The sequence below is a fragment of the Choloepus didactylus genome, chromosome 9, assembly GCF_015220235.1.
Source record: "Choloepus didactylus isolate mChoDid1 chromosome 9, mChoDid1.pri, whole genome shotgun sequence".
NCBI classification, from domain to species: Eukaryota; Metazoa; Chordata; class Mammalia; order Pilosa; family Megalonychidae; genus Choloepus; species Choloepus didactylus.
The window spans coordinates 31,217,611-31,231,430 of NC_051315.1; the positions used below are offsets into that span (position 1 = coordinate 31,217,611).

The 13,820-nt window shown below is 35.8% G+C and overlaps 1 protein-coding gene across 2 annotated transcripts in view; it reads left to right on the forward strand.

Annotated features, from left to right (window-relative positions):
• The first annotated feature begins 9,382 nt into the window (after window positions 1–9,382).
• The window catches only part of ARHGAP15 (Rho GTPase activating protein 15), a 653,013-nt gene continuing 648,575 nt past the window's right edge, over window positions 9,383–13,820 (forward strand). Inside the window, exon 1 of one of the 2 annotated variants that reach the window (XM_037850077.1) lies at window positions 9,383–9,511. The gene's annotated coding sequence lies outside the window, so the exon portion shown is untranslated. Of the gene's footprint in view, window positions 9,512–9,616; window positions 9,635–13,820 lie in introns of those variants that run through there. The other variant, XM_037850078.1, reaches the window with a different exon arrangement.

Genomic DNA, 13,820 nt, shown 5'->3' on the forward strand with positions numbered 1-13,820 from the left:
AAAGTATCTATTTGTATTTGATCAAGACATATATAAAGTAAATTTTTCTAATTTATAATATGATATTTGCAGTAAAAATGACCCAAATCTTTCATTTAAAATGAAATAAAGGTATTCCTAATATGATATGAATTTGAAGAAAAAAATATCTATGACTACATATTTACTGTAGAGGAAGTAGAATAATCTGCCCAATTTCCACAGCTGAATGACTATAACCAAATTTTAGTGAGGAAGTGTTGTTACCTTTTCATCTTTTGAGTGTTGTTGAGACATAGTTTATTTCATAAAAATGTGTGATTATTTTGAATGTGCAATAAAATTAATACATTATAGCTCAAGCATTATAATAGGTTTTAATATATTCCAGAGATGAAAATCTGCTGAGATAAAATTACATGCCGAGATAAAAATGCAGATTGTCTGTGTCCCATGTACAGAAATTCTGATACAGTAGGTCATCAACTGGACATTGAAATCTTTATTTTTAAAAAAAAAACAGTCCTAGTCATTATGGTGCAGGAGATTTGACTGCATTTTGGGAAAAATAAGAAAACAAACCTAGTTCTTGATCTTCCAGGTAACCAATAAAGGTCTTTCAAAGGGTTAACCATAGGAGATGGCAGAATTGTTTCCCAGGTGCAGCAATATAGATTTTCTCCATTGTATAGAAGGATAAATACATGTTTTCAGTTTTCATAATCAAGCATGTCTTAGAGAGTGAAAATGTAACCTAGCTGGAGTTATTACAGGATTTTTTTTTTAGAGCGGAAACTTGTCCCCTGAGCTGTCTGCAAAATAGATTATTTCTCCTAATTTCCTGATTTAGTTATAGTCATAGTGTACATAAAAACAGATTTGATTTTCTTAGAATCAAACATAAAATGAAAGCCAAGGCCTTATCACTGAAACAAGACAGCAGTTTTGCAGAGCTGTGTATATCCTTTGAACTCAGATGACATTGTCTCAGAGGAAAAGATGTCTGATGAGTTTTTTACACTTTAAAGCTCTTGCTAAGGAAAATGAGCTGGGAATCTCTTTTGCTGGAATTGAGGGGGGTGGATCATTTCGTCTTCAAAAGATGAGGGAAAAAGTGTCATTTTCTATTTCCCTTAAGTATCATTCTTTCAATACTTGTGTGACAAGAGGTTCAACAGGCTTAGATTTGGGGTTTTAGCTTTCCAGAAATGCATGGAGGACTTAAATAGCCCTGCACATCAAAAGGAAGAGAGGAAAAAAAAAATCCCCTGGAAAGAAAGAAATGGTGTAGCAAACCCTTGAAAAATATAGTTCATAAAATTGCTATAATCAATTCTATATCCTACAATTTGAAAGGAAATTAACTAACAATTCAAGCCCCAAACTGATTTAACTAACATTATGCACATCTAATTCAAGTTGTCAATGATAAACTGAGAGAGAAATGCTCTTTAGAGATAGAAACTTTTAAATGTGTTTTTTCATTCAACAAATATACATTATATGCCAAGCCCTGTACTAGGTGCTGTGTCTATCTACAGAGGGTGAGGTTAGGTTGAGTCAAAAACAAAAGTGAGAAATAAGGTGATGACAAGTAGAAACAAGGAAGAAAGAGTGAAATGACCAGCAATTGAAATAATGATGAATGCAAGGAAGAAAAGTCAATTTCAAAAGATTGGCTATGCCATGAACTGTGAAGAGTCCAAGGTTTTGCTCCATTTATAAGCTATCAAGTTAGCCTGTCACAGTTTTTTAGATTCTTCCAAAAGACATTAGACTCTTGGATCAGAGACAAAGGACATTTACACACAGCACAGCAGGCAGCATGAGCTTCATGCTCACATCAGTTTCTCTTGACCCTTCTGGCCCTCCCCTCCCAAGTCCCCTGGAGGTGATGTAGAGGTGGGTTCAGGTGCATTTTGTTACACCTGAGGAATCTTGAGATTAGGAAAATCCATCATTATAAGGGCAACTGGCCCCAACCAACTTTTGCTCTAAAGGAAAGCATCATCTTTATTATCCTGAACAGTAAACAAACCTGCCTTTTGCTTCAGAGGAGGATACTATCTCTATCTTCCAAGACTGTTGGCTGTACACCCCAGAACAAAGCTGTCAGTGCCTCTTGCTCATAAGATGGATAGAAATGAAAGAGGTCCATGGAGATTTGTCTCCCAACTGGATGCAGAAAGTACATCTGTTGCAAATAACATTCTTACAACATTGTGCCACTTATATCTTAATAGGCCTTTCCAGGAGACCAAAATATTATTGGTAAGAATCATTCTTCCACATGATCTTTTTAAAACTCTGCTCAGCTATGGGTTTTGCCACTCTCAATTCTTGAGTCATTCCTGAACAAAGCAAGGGATGTATCTTGGCCAGTTTATAAGACACTCAAGTATATGAAGCCCATTACAAAAGTGTAAAGACAGCTTTAGGGGAAAAATTTTCAGTGGTTTTCACTATACATGTATTAAAAGGGAATTTAAAGGATTCCCATTATTTTTTGTTTATTTTTATTGTTTTAGAGGAAAATAAATCATGTGGTGTTTGTGAAGTCTAGAAGGTTTAGGCTGTTATTTATATTTTCTCCATGTCCTAATCATTCTCATTATTGGTGGTGAACAAAAACGAGGCTTTGCATTCGTTCTGTATTCTTTGCATTTGTTTTGTATTGTTTCACAGAGGCCATGCTATTATGTTTGAACCTAGCAAAATACAAATGCCTCTATTGTGTTTTAGTCATGAGTCAAATTAATAATAAATTGTAATCTAAAATCTTGAAATAATAACCTAAACCCTATTTCTGATAAGCTATGTAACCTATAGAGTTTTTTAAACTAAGAAAATAAGTTGGAAATAAACTTCTTAATTTCTTGAGGTATTGTGTGACTTCATTCCACCAATAGAAGACAGCTTTGGTGGTATCTGAAAAATGTTTTATAGCTGATTCTCTGAAACCCAAAGCCCCAAAGTGTAAGATTTTCAAATTTCTGAGGTTTGAATATTCTCCCTCCATAGTCAATTTTAAGCATGACATCACTGAACACAGACTTTGTAATATATGTGCAAACTTGAATCTTGCAAGCTGGTTTGAGCCTGCTCAACACACTACTGGGTGGCTTTAGCAATTACTTATGATTTCCTTTTGTAATATAGGCTCACTGAAAAATAGGAAGGCTTTAATTTGGGGTGTAGGTGCCAAAATTTATACCCAGGTATGATGAGAGCCAGGTGACCAAAAAGAGAATAATTGTGGTCCTCTCTTACTGGTGGCTTCATAAATTATGATATTTGCCAGAGTATGGGGCACACCCTGATGACTCATTGGAATGCTTCTGCAAAACTCAGCATGAAAAATCTCGGTTCATGAAAGTCAAACCAGAACTCACCTTTATCACAATCCATCTTCTTCTATTCTCTGTAATCCCATAATGTCTTTAAATCTTTGTTTCAATTTAGGAAATTTCTCAGGCTTTATCTTTTTAAACTTTGCTCTGCCTGCTTTGATATTCATACTGTCTTCTGTGTTTCTTATTCATTCTTTAATATTTTGCATCTTTTTATGACCCAAAGAATACAGCCCTTTGATCTGCCATGCCAGCAGCATGCACATGTACCCCTTTGGCTTTAAATTTCATTTTTAATCCTATCTCTCTCTATATTTGTACAAATAACAATTTTGCTTTCTTTCCTGGGAACATTAGCTATGTTGTTAGTGTTTTTAATTCATATATTTCTTTGCCGTTCTATGTGTTTGTGGTAAGAGGCAGTTCCACATCAGCTTGTTATGCTATGTTGCTAGTTCAGGAAGTTTTCTTTACAATTTCCACATATTAAACATGGTATGAACTGCCTGTACTGTAAATAGCTTGTTTCAACGTTTCCTTCTCTCATTAAACAGTGATATACTCAGAGGTTGCCAAAATGGGGCTGGAGTCCAGGAGCCCGTGTTCCTGGGACCTGGGCCGTTGCAGATACCCAGAGCCTCAGTGGCCCCAGAAGTACATTCCTGAGCCAGGGACAAGTCCTTGAGACATCTCCTTGTGGACATTTGTCAATGAAAAGAAGATAGTCCTTATCCCTATTGCAAAATTCAACCCTATGAGATGAAATGAACAAGCCAAGATATAATGATGGTGCTTCGGTAAAAGTGAAGGGGCAGAAGGAAGGTGAAGACTTTTATCTCCAAATTATCACTACCTGGCACAGCAAATTGCACAACATGGTTCCAACCTTGACATCCTATGTATTCTCCCCTTCGTTCCCTGTTTTCCAGCCACATGCATATCTTTGCTCTTCTTCAATTTGTCAAGCACGCTCTAACTTTGCATTTGCTGTTTCCTCTGCCTGGAACCCTCTTCTCCAGAATACACCATGTTCCCTGCATGACTTTTCTCAGATAGTGCATCAAATGTCACCTTATCCTCTGATTAGATATCACTATTGAAAACCCATAGTCACCCACTTTCATCTGTGTCTGGATACTCTCCTTTATCTCCTGTTACCATGAATCTGTCTATTCTCAAAGATAAATACCTCTCCTCTACCTATTCGTGGTCATCGCTCTGGCAAATTTCCCTTTTCTGTGTTACATCAGTAACTCTTCTCTGTCTACCACGATGTGCCATCCAGCATAGAATCAAGATATTAATCTCAATATAAAATAAACAAAACAAACTTCTCCTGACACCTCTTCCCCTTAAGTCACTATGTATCTGACCCATATCCAATTCCCTTTAGACCATGATCTCTTGAAAAAGTTGGGTACTCTTGCTATCTCTTGATCTCACTTACTTTTCTTCTTAGCTCTTGGTAACCTATGGCATATTCTTTATTAATTTTTTTCTTACTTTTTAGTGTCTGTCTCATCCCATCCAATGCTATTAGTAATTTCTGTGAAATTGTACGCTTGGAGCTTGGTGTTGTGTCTACAACAAAGTCAGTGTTCTGTATATATTTGTGTGAATGAATGAGTGACAGAATGACTGAATGAATATAGTTTTCTTTTCTATAATAATATAATACTCATTGGCAGAAATGTCAATCTTTTTCTTGTAAATAATCTAAATTTGGTCTTGTCCTAAACTAATTTCCTTGGTGAAAAATGAAATTTCCATCACACTTTGCTCCAATCTCTATCTACAACCTTCAGGACTTGGAGGCCTACATGATACCCAAGGGCTTCCATGCTCCTCAGGAAAATTCCTCCGGCTGTTATTCATGTCTCTGAAACAGTCCAAGTTCAGATGCGAAATGTGGGGTATGGAGATATGTCTGCCCTCCACCAGAACCCTCACATTGAGGGACCTTTTCACATTTTCTGCTCTCTCCTAAAATCGCTAACAAGTTACCACATTTGCCTAATTCTCATTCCCATCTTCCTACTTTATTGACAAAATTGTTGCATTGTTGCAATCATTAAGAGAAGTTCCTCCAATTTCAAATACCACATCTTTCTACTTACCTACATCTTGCCCATGTACTCTAGCTTCATTCCTGCTCCAGTGAATGAGCTGTCATCATGATTTGAACCAAGATCAAGGCCAGCACCTTTACCCGTGCCCTGCATCCTACTCTACTGGGGGACAGTGCCCCCACAATTATTCCCTTTCTCTCTAGCATCCTCAATTTATCACTCCATAGGATCATCCCCCAAAGGCAGACACACACAATGCTACACTCCTATCCAAACAAAAACAAAAACAAAAACAGAAACAAAACTTGATGACTCCATTTCCCCTCAAGGGCTCACCGTTTTTCTATTACTTCTATCCTTTCCTGCAGAGTAAAACTCCGTTATTAAAGAGTTGTCTATACCTCTGTCTTCAATTTATTAAAATAAGGTTTACTCACCCGTATTCCACTGAAACTGCTTTTTCAAAAGTCACGATGACCACAATGTTGCTGTATCTTATGGTCATTTTGCAGCTTTCATTTTACTTGAGATATCAGCAACATTTGGTGATTTGTCAATCTCTTATCCTCAAAAAAATTTTTCACTCTGTTTTCAGGACACCAAATTCACCTGTTGTTAACTCCTTCCTTGCTTGTGACAAAAGAGGAAAAACAACTCCATGTGAGGAATTTTCTGGACCATATATTTCGACCAGAGTGGGGTTGCTAGAACATAGTGCATGCATATATTTTCTTTTGCTAAATATTTCCAGATTGTCTGTCAGAATGGCTTCAGTTTACAGACCCACCAGCAATGTAAGAGAGTTCGTCTCTCCAAACATTCTCATCCAGAATTTTGCCATTTTAATGGGAGCCAATTTAACTTCTTTTTACTGTGATTACTGGTGAATTTATGCATTTCTTCAAATATTGGTTACTCAACCTATGGCTTATTTTCCCACTGGGCTGCTCATCATTTTCTTATAGATTTGCATAGATCTTTTGTAAATACTAGGTATTTTCTACTAGTCAGTTATTTTTCCGTAAGTTTTGTCTATAGTTTATATGCTTAACAGACATCCTTATTTATTGTGTTGTTAAATCCATATTTTTTTTTTTTTGTCTTTTACTTTGGAATTTAGGGGTATTGTTTACGAATGTTCTATGTAGCAAAAATATTTTCCTTCATTTTATTTTATCAGCATTATGATTTTACCTTTCAAATGTGGTTTTTAAATCCATCTGGGGTTCATTTTTGCATGTGGTTTAAAATAGGGGCCCAGCTCTATTTTCCTCTATTTAGTGAGTGTGTCTTGCCAACACCATCTACTAAACAATCTGTTCTTTTTTTGTTTACCTTGTGATGCCATCTTTGTCATATATCAAGTTCCCAAATAAATACATTCTTTTTCTGAGCTGCTCGTGGGCCAGCATTGAAATGTTTTTATGACTGGTTTTAGACTATGTCAGTATCTGAAAGGGCAAGTTTCAAGTCTTTGCTCTTCTGTTTCAAAATGGAACTAGATATTTTTGGACATTTGCTCTTCCACGGGAATTTTGGAAAGAGCTTATTGCATTCCTCAAAAGTTCCAGCCTATCTGTAATGGGATTTCATTGAATCTACCTGTAGATTTAATTGGGCAGATTGGCACATTACCAATGTTAATTTTCTTGTCTATGAACATAGTATATTTCCACTTATTCTGACCTTCTTTTAATTTCTTTGTTACGGATTTAAAATCTGGAGAGCTTTTGGGGGATCTGATCATAGTATGATCCTACCTGTTAATCCAGCCTTTGAAGACTTTGGTGCTGTAACCAAGAAGAGGCAAAAAGGAATACCAGGAAGGCACTTTTCCTCAGCATTATTCACTTAGACTCATGCTGCATAACAAGTGGTTAAAAGATAGTGTGGCAATTTAGAACAAGGGCGCTGAGGTCAGAGTCCCTGGATTTAAATTTTGGATCTATTCCTTGCTAATTTGGGTAACCACTTAATCTCCATTTCCTCATAGATAAAAAGAGCTAACTCATAAGGTTGGGTGAGGATTAAAAGAAAAAGTGAATTGAAAGAGTTTGCTACAGTGCTTAGCTTATAGTAAGCATCCAATAAATATTAGCTTCTAGTAAGAGTGAAAATATTAAGCCACATGTCTTAAAGCACTAAGCTAGAGTTCAATCACAGTAAGTACATCTCTCTCTAGAAGCCAAACCCAGTTATGTCACTGCCTAAGTTGCCCACCTCTCACCTTATAGAGAGAAAATGTATTTTTGTCTCCATTTAATGTCTAGTTATTCATGATCAAAAATATGCTTCACATTGCTTTTCAAGCAGGTATTTATATTTATTTATAATCCATATGGTATATAGGTGTTTTATTTGTTTTCCTATTCAGATATCTGATGCTAGTACTAATAAAAAGGGAAGGCCTAATTTATTTTTCTTGCCCTAGATTAATGAAATTAACTTGTATTTACAAAGGCCTAAATCGAATAGATAAACTATATTTTTCTGATGTTTCTTTGGAGGCTTTCTGATCCTTCTTTCTTTGCCATGCTAATGTATAATATGTCTATAGTTATCATGATTTACAAAATATTTAAATCTATTTACATATTTTATTCCCTGAGACAGATGTTTTCATTATATAGTTAAATAACCTGAATTTCAGAGATTATGACTTAAGTGACTTGACCAAGGCCAAATAAATAGCAAGTGTCAGAAGTGAGGCCTGAATTCTGGTTTCCTCATTTTCAATATCATGCTTTTCCACTTTCTCCTCTGTATTAAGGAGAAACTTTGAATACAAATCTTCAGGGCCATTCTAGAAAGGTCCATTCTAGAATGACAAATGTCAGTGAATTCCAGGACCAGTCGAAATATGATTTAAAAAAAAGAACATACTAGAGAACATAGATTAACTGGCAGGGATATGTCACCCTTAACTTGGGCCATATATACCAAATGTATTTTTAAAGGATGTCTTTATTTGTTCCAAACACACCGCACTGCTGAGAGTTAGGACACAGATATCTAATCTTTTTGGTTTGTATGCCAAGAGTTGTGATTTAGCTTTCTCACATATTTGGAAGGGGAGCTTTCCCTTTTGTGAATATCCTGCAAATCTTACAAAACCTGCCAAGCCTGGAAATCCAGATGCTTATTTGTTGAATTCTATGGCTCCATAAAGATACACAGCCTGTAGTGATTGCTGAGATCCTCCCAAAAGTATTTCTTGGATTGGTTGACTTTTGCCGTAGGACATCACACAGCAGAATATCCAAATGATACCCTTTGTACCTTTAATTTTATTTTTCTTCCTAAGTTAGGACATACAAAGAACCATTCAGCTAGAGTAACAGCAGATTTTAGAAATGCTTAGGAAGCTGCAAGAAAGGACACACCCAGGGTGAGTGCCATAGCCAGAGCAAGTGCCGAGCCAGCGTGGGGAGCACTTTTCTTATCCCCAGAGGTCCTGCTGCAAAGCACTCTGGGCAGTGTCCTTTAATGCAACCTGTCCAAGGCCCTGGGAACTTATTAGCTGGAGCAGCATCTCCTGGGGCCATCCATGAGTGAGACAGAAGCACCAACTCTGTCAATCAGAGGTGGTTTCTCGGCTTCCCATGTCAACATGCAGAACCACCTGATGGCAAGCTCCAGCTTACCCTGGAGAGTTAAAACTTAATGTATATCTTAAGCACTTGCTAAAAGGCTGAGAAAGGGGAAGTTTCCTCAGGGCTTAGCAGCCTGCTCCTCCCCCTACTAATTTTCTAACCACACATTTTCCCCATTAAATCAGAATTGGAGAAACCTATATAATTTTGTAGTGTTTGAAAATTGATAATCACATTGAAAAATAATGATATTGTTGATTACTCAAGACAATTTGCTCAAATCGAATAATGATATGTGTGGTTAACTGTACTTACCCAGGAAGTGGTTTTATCTAAGAGTTTGTGTGCTCACCCCCGCCCCCTGCCTGTTTTTTTTTTGTCCAGTACTGAAGTTAAGCTGTATCCAATATAGGCCTACTCTTACGACATGTGACTTTACTGTTTTCCGTTTTTGTTGAAAGAGTTATTAACAGTCAGAAGTTGATGGCAGTTTCAGTAACAAGACATAGCTGAGAAAAAAGTAAGTAGGTTTTACCTTTGTATTATACATGAGGTTTTACCTTTGTTCTCTACATTCAAGCTTGAAGATGCTTGGCAGATTACCCTACATTTTGGTGTGAACATATAAACGTTGCTACAAAAGGTGATGCTTTAACCTATGATTGAAACAGCAACTTGTTTCCTTTGGTGTAGAAAAGAATATACTTTTCATATTCACAGCTGTCAAATTCTAAAATCCTTTATGGAGGTATCATGCTAGAATCATTTGCTAAGATCCTATACTAAAACAGTAAACACAGAATAAACTATAGTTTTAGTTTTAAAGTGCTTTTTAAAATAACTAATAGAGAAAATGTGGGACTTTGCGTCTTTAACTGGTTGCTGTATAAAAATATGCACTATTGAAGATCCAGTAATGGCAGAGAAAAAGGTGTTTTGTAGCAATAAGAAATAACATCTGACTGAATTGCTGTGTGAAACATACCCACTTTAAAGCATTGTATTAGAGTTAGAATTAGAAACCCTTAAAAAGTTTTTCAAATATGTGGCTTATTAAACAGCCATTAAAAAGCTGTAAAGTTTCAAAATGTGGAAGAATGCTTTCTATCTTGACATTTGAATACTTTTTCCTAATTTTTATTTAAGGTTCAGGATGAAATGAAGGCAAGTTTCTATTTCAGAAGCAAAACTCTATGCTTACAAGAGAAGTCATAGCAGCTTGACTGAAGGTTATTTTGGTGATGAGGCAAATTAGAGATATACTTTTATTATTTATGTAATTAAACAATTTGATTTTGAGATTTTCCAAAATCAAAAACCTTAGATACAAAAAGGAATTTGTTTTAATCATAAACTGACAAGACCTTTTCTTTTATATTTTCTTGCTTTTGCAGTGTGTCTTTGTGCAGAAAACATAAAAATATCACTAACCTCAGAGACAAATACATAAAATACATCTGTCTGTAGATTTTCAAGAGAATTTTAATAAAAATCGAAGATATCCTACCCCCATTCTTCCCTAATATTATTTTTATTGTGCTGTTCGATAGGATAAGTGATGGCCCCCACAGCACCTATTTTTTTTGAGTTATTAAAAAAATGCTTACAGGGTTGGTAAGTAGCAACAATATTCTTGTCTTTTATTGTCCTCTATTGAGAGACACATATAAATATTTTTACACAATCAATTTAGTAGGAAATTATTAGGCATACCAGCACACTCCATTTTAAGACCTCTTCAATTGTGAGAATAATGAAGCTAGCTACTTGTTGACTATTAAAATGATCACAAAAAAATAGAGATAGGACTTGGTGTTCAATACATTTTTATTGTTAGAGTGCAAGAAGACCCTGGTAATATGTATTTGCTTTGATATTCTGATTAGCTTTTCAATTTGTTACATTTCCACACAATGGAAAGCATTATTTAAATCTGTCTTCAATATTGTGGTTCTGAACCCCTGCATCTATAGAAGCTGTATAATTAAGATAATTTCACTTGATATGTTATTGCTTTATTTCATTTTATTATAAAAGAGCATCACATGAATAAACATATCTAGCACTTACACATTAGCAAGAATGAATATCCAGATAAGCATCTGGCATTGAAGAAAAATCCACTGAAGTTTTTCAAGAGTTCAATATTTTACAGAACCATTTTTGTAAATGAATGTATCTTGCAGAAGCTATTGAAATTATTGTGTAAATATTTTGTGAAGTAAGTGTAAAATTCAGAATTAATTAAACTTAACAGTATGGATTTAGAAAGAGCAATAAACAGAAAGGATGGATATGTGCAATAAGATACTCAGAATTGTTTGTAAAAACCAGTAATGTATTATCTCTTGAATGTGCAGATCAGATCTTAAGAGAGCCTGTCAGAAATGAGTAAAATGTGATAGACTCCTAGGTTACTATACATTTATGACTTTTTACATAGATAAATTTTGGTGAAATAAAAATAATGAAGAGAATCTCATTTGGAAGGACATTTCAAAACTGACTTATTAAAAGTATATCATGCTTTTCCACTTGGGGTCAGAATTCAGCAAAATTCAGAAAGGAGAAATTTTCCCCTGATTTCCCCCTCCTATTCCCTTTCAGTGATCTCTTTTAGAGTGACCGACTCTGTCCCTAGCGTAGGGTCCCACAGCCTAGATACCTAGAGGGATAGACACCAGCATGCTCTTTTAATCCCACTTCCACTGCCATCAGATTGTATCCTATTTCACAGCACTTAGAAAATATGACGAAAATATTCCATGCTCACAGAAGAAGTTTCCAGAATTTTGCTTCTTTTAACTCTTACCTAGGACTCCCTTTCTCTTCCCAGTGGAATTTTAATAGGATCCTTCTGCAGACAGGATCTAAAAATTGCATTATGTTGTAGACTTTAGTCTGAGCCAAGGGGAGACTGTTGCCATGGCATACAGTTGGTGAAATATTGGGGGTCAGAAAGAATGTTTCTTTTTATCTGTTGGTGCTGGCCTGTAGCCTTTATGAAACTGGCCCTACATGTGGTATCTAAATGTAGCACTTCTGTGTGTCTGCTATAAAGGGCCCATCAGAAATGTAGCCATTTCTTAAGATATTCCTGAGGAACTGTATCTTTCTTTTAGTGTATGAAACCTAATTGTATTTTCAGATTATTTTGATATCTTCATATACCTGAAAGATATTTAAAATATTCAATTGTTTTATATTGGTATTTTAAAATTCATTGAATATGGTGAATGTAACTCTTTGGATACCAGAAACGTATTTTTTAATACTAAAATAAATGTTACATAGCTAGACTTTAAAATGCATTTCTAAGTATTCCAAATTTCAGTTTATAGTAATCTAAACTCGTTTGTTTGCAAATGATACAAAACAAGCTAAAGAGAGATACTTGTTCATTTGTGTCATTGGAAAGTTCAGGGGTAGCAAAGTCAGGCATCGATGGACCTAGGAACGCATACAGAGTTATCAGGATCAGGTATCATTTTTCTCTGTTTCTTAAGCTCCTCTTTTCACTGGGCTATATGTAGTCTCTGGCAGAAGCTTCTACTGAGTTCACAAGAAAGCTTCATTATTTATGTCTGATCCTTTCATCAAACTCCCTGGCAAAAAAGTGCTTTTCCCCAGTCTCCAAGGCAAAGTGCTAGGATTTAAATCTGATGACTGCATTGGGTCACATGATCATAGATGAACCAGTTATTGAATCTGGGGCACAGATACCCTGACTGACCAGGCCTAGGGCAAAGGCTTGGGTTGAAGAGTCACCTTCTCCTGAAGCAGATGGATGATTAATGGAAAGAGGGAGTATCCTCAAGCAGAAACTAAAATGCTTTCCCCAGAAGAAAGGTGTCTGGATTTCTCAAAGGCAAAAGTCACAGAAATCCATTACACAGCCACATAATGACCATATTTAAAAGCATAACTTACTCAAGTTCTTCAAGCTCTGCAATCAGACATAACCATAGTTATCAGTTTAAGGCTAGCTGTGAAAGAAACAAAGGTGTCAACGAAACTGAATGAAAGAAATATTTTTCAACAGCTACTCCATGTTGGAGCAAGGTATACTAAAATGAAAAGAGAAAAAGCCACAGTGCTTGTCTTCAAAAAATTTACTACCTAGAAGGACTAGTCTGTTACTAATTATAATGCAAACAAAATTTGTCATGAAAAGAATGTTCTATTAGGTTTCAGATGTTCGCTGAACATTTTTGAGGTTTCGTTATACATCATTTGATCATATACTGTCAGAGAAAGCAGGATAGTTTTGGAGGAAATGTTTCAGGTTGGTGTTGAGAGAAAGTTAGCAATGAGGAGATGTAAAATATTCCAAGAGGCAGGAGGGGAACGTGTCAAGGCACAAAAGCATGGCGTTATCAGAGAATTTCTAAGAGTGAGTCGTCTAGATTTGTTAGCCAAAAGTATAGTAGAGGGAGGTAAGGCCAGAAAGATAGTTTGATATTATAAGAGAGTGGACTTTAAATGATCTGCTGAGCAGATTATAACTGACTTGGGTTTATAAACAAGAACATGGCTTTTGAGCATAGGAAATACATAATTGAATGTCCACACTTACTTCTCAATGGATTTCCCAGTGTCAGGATTTATTTGCTTTGTCCATTTACCACACTGTTAAGTGACATACTTTTCAGAGTGATTTTCAGAAATGATTGCTGTTAGTGCAGGGAGGTGTTACTGGAAGGACAGGCACTCACTTATCTACTCAGGTGCCTTGAGTTTCTCATACCGAGGTGGTTATAATGTTATAATGATCTTTTTTTTTTTTTTTGTCTTCTGAAAGTCTTCTTTATTTGTTTATTTAGGATTTG